Source organism: Acanthisitta chloris, unplaced genomic scaffold, assembly GCF_000695815.1.
Source record: "Acanthisitta chloris isolate BGI_N310 unplaced genomic scaffold, ASM69581v1 scaffold38092, whole genome shotgun sequence".
Taxonomy (NCBI): domain Eukaryota; kingdom Metazoa; phylum Chordata; class Aves; order Passeriformes; family Acanthisittidae; genus Acanthisitta; species Acanthisitta chloris.
This window is the reverse complement of record NW_008660541.1, coordinates 10,375-15,690: the sequence shown is the minus strand read 5'-3', so window position 1 is coordinate 15,690 and position 5,316 is coordinate 10,375.

Here is a 5,316-nt window from a genome sequence, read left to right as displayed (position 1 = left end):
GCCCTGCCACTGCTGCCAGGAAGGCTCCCAGGAAGGATCCTTGGGAGAGGAGGCAGCACAGAGAGAGAGGAGCCTTCGGCAGGGAAACAGCGTAGCTGGAAAGACCTACAGCATCAGAAACCCACCCTCACAGCCCCAAGCCTCACGGTACAGTCTCACCTGTCACTCTCATCACAGTGGAATTTCAAGGGGATATTTTACATCAGGACAATTTGGGGCTGTTTTTCCTTGACAGATACTGCTGTGCCATCCCATGGAGCTTCTGGGGACTACCTGGGTGCTCCTCACAGGTAAGGTGTCCCCAGGCTGGGCTGGGAGCTGGTGCTGTCCCATGGGCTCTGTGCCAGGTCCTCATCTGCTCCAAACCCCTGGAGAGGCTGAGGCTTCAGCAGAGGTTGGGAGCTGAGTGTGGGGAGCTCTGGACCAGACTTTTTAGGTGGGTAAAACACCTAAACTGTAAGGGAAAGGTGTGTGTGTCCAAGGACAGAGGAGGTGGAAGAGCCAGGCACAGCTCTGGGGATAAAGTTCTACTGCAGACAGATTTATACTGGGGCTGATACATGTAATAACACAAAAAATACATGTATATATGTTAATACATATGTGTTTATATTAAATATATAAATGTAGAAACAGATGATATATGCAAACCCACAGAATTTATTGCAGCTTTACTCATGTGAGCAATCTCACTGTGCTCCCTACATATTCACTGGCTGCCTTGAAGCACAAATCATAGTATCATGGAATGGTTTGGGCTGGAAGGGACCTTAAAGCTCACCTCATTCCACCCCTTGCCATGGGCAGGGACACCTTCTGCTAGACCAGGTGGGTCCAAGCCCCATCCAACTTGGCCTGGAACACTTCCAGGGATGGGGCAGCCACAGCTTCTCTGGGCAACCTCTACCAGTTCCAAACGCACAGAGATTTTCAGGATGAGCATCCAAAATAGAAAGGAAACCCATTATCTAGTACTTGAATTTTGAGATGATGTCAATGAGCTCTGAGTGTCTGTAGAATGAGCTTTGGCTATTGCAGCTGTAAAAGATGCCTGGGCTGAAATGTTTTCTCTTACCTTCAGCTCATGGTTCTGCGTGTTCTCTGTAACTACTGATTTCCCAGAGAAAAGGATTTGCAGTCATTAAACTGGTTTTTCTCCATCTACATCTACAGTCTGGGGGCCATGAAGACACAGAAATAGGTTATAAGAGTGAGAAATTTAAATCACCAGATGAAGTTGATTCACCTGGATTGTCCCACCTGTGCTGCAAAATCTCCAAGAAAAATCCCTGGTGGGAAGACAGTTTCCAGGGCTATTTGCCATCTTGGCAGGTGCAGTAGGAATGCTGGTGAACAGGTGCTTATCACGCAGGAGCTGAGACACAGTGAAGAGCAAACACAGGCTTTGCAGCAGGCATATCCCACTGTGAGCATCCCTGTGCCTCACTGCCAGGGCCATAGTCTCTTCCATTCCCTTCCCCTCCTTTCCCCTGTTCTGAGGTTATATTTAAGCCCTTACATGAATAAGTGACACTGCATAAGCAGGAGGTTGTGGCTGCCCCATCCATGGAAGTGTTCTAGGCCAGGCTGGACAGGACTTGGAGCAATCTTGTCTAGTGGAAGGTGTCACTGCCCATGGCAGGGGGTGGAACAAGATGTGCTTTAAGGTCCCTTCCAACATAAACCATTCCAAGATTCTATGAATTGAGAATGAGCCATGGAAATTAGGTCAGAATGACAAAATCTCAAGTAGAAGAAGCTAGTTCCCCCATCGAACATGTGCAGGGATACCTTCCATGAGACCATGTTGCTCCCAGCCCCATCACCACCCCTCTCCTGCCACCCAGGGATGCTGGTGCTATTGGATCAGGCTGTGGAAGCAGCAGGACCTACCCAGAGAAAAGTCGCTGCTGTGGGATCCTCCGTGCTGCTCCCTGGTCTGGATAACGTCACCCACAGCGATTCCATGCGGTGGGAATACCTCAATGGCACCAGCTCCCACACCATCCTGCAGCACAATGGAGGGGCTCACACCCCAGCCATCCATGCACCCTACACAGGACGAGCCATTTTCCATCCATCCAACGGATCTCTCATGCTGCAAGATGTCCAGGAAAGCGACAGTGGCATCTACAGAGTGACTGTCAACTTGGGAGACAGGGAGAGCCTGGAAATCCTGCTGGAAGTCCTCAGTGAGTGATGAGTGTGGGAGGGAGGAGCAGGGTGATGGATACAAGTAGAGCTATGGTGGAACTTGACTATGCATGCACCACATCAAGGGAGTTGGAGAAGGGATTTGAGCAAAGGCTGATGGGCTAGTCCTGAGCTTGTTTAAACCTGTCATGCATGGATACAGCACCAAGGAGACCTTGGGAAGGTTCCCAACCTGTCCTAGAGGAGATCTGGTGGTGCTGCCTAAGGAGACCTTCTAGGGGGCCTGGATGAGACACAAGGATGGGCTCCATCCTGGAAAGGCAATTCCCTCCCTTTTTTTCTATTCTCAGTGTAGGGATGGAGGGACTGGTGAGAGAATGGAGGGATGATGGATGGACAAGTGGTAAAATGGAAGGACTAGTGGTGGTGACGGACACACTAGTGGGAGGATGGAGGGACTGGTGGGATGACAAAGGGACAGGTGGGATGACAGACTTGCTGGTGGGATGATGGAGAGAGGATGAAGGGTCTGGTGGGTTGCTACATATCCACTGCCACCTGTGCAAAGCCAATGGAGCTGAGTCCAGCAGGGTAGGCTTTAAGGAGAAACCACAAACCCACTCCTCTCAGCCCACACAGGCGCCAGCCACTGCCACAGAGATAAGAGACATTTGAAATAGCACAGAAATTCCTCCTTGATATTGCTCCCAGCAATTCCCTTAATTTGCTCTGGCATTATCCATCCTCACACTAATAACGCTGCGGCCATAATGCTACCACAGCCCTTCACCACCCCTTTCTCCTTCCAACCACATATAACCCGAATGCGATCAGCATCCTTCACCACTTTTCTCACGTTTCATGGCACATTTCAAAACGCTCTGTATTTATCCAAATCCATTAAAAGCAATGATTCAGCTAGGAAAAATAAAATACCAAAAAAAACCCCAAAACAGTCCTGGAAAACACAGCAGCAGGATGGACTTCCCAAGGCAAAGGCATCTGCAACCGCACTCTTGCAGATGCTGTGGTGACAATTGCAGCCCAGGTGCCCATCATGGATACTCCAGGTCATGTTTGCTGGCACAGGTTGCCCAGAGAAGCTGTGGTTGCCCCATCTCTGGAAGTGTTCAAGGCCAGGCTGTACTAGTGAAAGGTGTCCCTGTCCATGACAGAGGGTGGGGCGAGATGAGCTTTAAGATCCTTTCCCACACAAACCATTCCATGACGTGCTGGTGTCTCTGTTCCCTTTCCAGAGCCCGTGTCCCACCCTCGGCTCTGGAGCAGCACTCTCGTGGCTCAGGCCACCGGCAAGGTGGTCTGCGAGGTGGCAGAGGGCAGAGTGGACACCATCACCTGGAAGAAGGACGGACAGCCCCTTCCCCCAGACAGAGGTTTCCACCTCTCTGACAGCTGCAGTGTTTTGTACCTGAGGCCAGCAAAGAAATCAGACTGTGGCTCCTACTCCTGCAATGCCAGCAATGGGATAAGCTGGCAAGAAATCTCCCTCAATGTCACCATTGCAGGTAATGGGTTTTCACCTCCTGCTGTTCCTTCTGCTCTCAGCTCTTCCCTGGGGAACCCTGAACGCCACCACCCCCATGGTCTGGCCATCCTCTTCATGAGATGGCGCACTCATGCTACTGAAAGGAGCTCCTGACCCTAGGATGATCCTGATCCCTGATCCCACCAGCATATGGTCCTTGGCAGGAGATTGGCTGTGCCCTCTTGGAGCAGGTCTCTTGCTCAAGGTGATGGTGAGCAGGGGGGTGTGGCCAGGAAGCCTGTGGGCAGCAACCATCCCAGGTTGGACATTTCATGGTGCTGATTTGGCCACCAGCTGGCAAATAAATGAAGTCTGTCCTGGAAGAGCCCTGCAGCCACCAGAGACATGTGCTGGTCCCCATGGTGCCCTGACTCCTGCCTCCTCGGGCTTGCTGTTTTCAGGGCTCTCCCATCCCTTGAAGGACATCCTGAGGATTGCGGTGGTTGCGTTGGTCTTCGCTGCTGTTTCAGCATGGGGATTAATTATTCCCGTCTGCCAGTCTGAAAAGCTCAGAATAAGTGAGTTGGGGGTAGATGGACCCCCATTTCCCTTATCTGGTGGGAGAGTGAGGAGCATTGCTGTGGGACCCCTCAGGTCCTGGGATACTCTACAGTATCCCAGGTGGGATGGGCTGCATCCCACCCTAAGGAAGGGGTGGGAGCTGGCACAGGATTCCCAGGTGTCACAGCAGTCACCCCCACTGCTCTGGGTGTTTAGGGGGGGACCTGTGGAGATGGCTCAGTGGCTACACCTGCGGGCTGGTGTGCATCGCTTCTGTCCTGGACAGCACTGCTGGGATCCTCTGGATGCGGGAGGAAGGTAGGAGGGGGCTGCAGGATAGTTTGGGGTGGGGGTAAAAATCCCATGGGAGATGTAGAAACCAGAGCCGGTCAGAGAGAAAGGCAGTGGTGGAGGGGGGGATCACACCATGAAACACAGCGTATAGAGCCATCCAGAGCAATACATGTGTTCCCTATGTGTGTTCTCCATGTTGGGGGGCAGGGGCTGCATTACACAACCACACTTAATATAGATATTTCCCTTTTCCCAGAGCTCTTTTCGAGGGTGAGTCACAGAAAGACAGTCAAAGATCGAAGGTTGGAGAGGCTGCTTGCAAGGAAACGCTGGAATTCAGGAGGGGATGGGAAAGGGATATGATGAAGGGTTGCCAAGTGATAAGGTGATGGACAGTGTAAGATCAAGTTCTGTGCCTTCTTCCATTGCCTTTCAGGCCCTTCTGCTGCCATCATACTGCCTGAGATCACCCTGACCTACATCATCGTGGTGACCTTCCTGGTCTCCACCACTGTGATCTTCCAGCCCACCAAATTCACCCATCTGAAGAACAAAACGGGTGAGCAGTTCCACCAAGGAGGGCTAAAACTGCTCCAGAGGAAGGTTATTCTGCCCCAAAGCTCATACTTAACTTTTTAAAATAAAGACTCCTGTGCTAACTCAGGCTGGTGAACTCCACACCAGACTCTCAGTTGAGGATCTGCATCTCTGGACACACATTCACACCCCTTTTCCTCTCTCCTTCGGCAGCACAGCGAACGATGGGCTATGCTGCTCCAGCAGGGGTGGTCTCGGTGGTGCTAACGACCTGCTTCCTCATC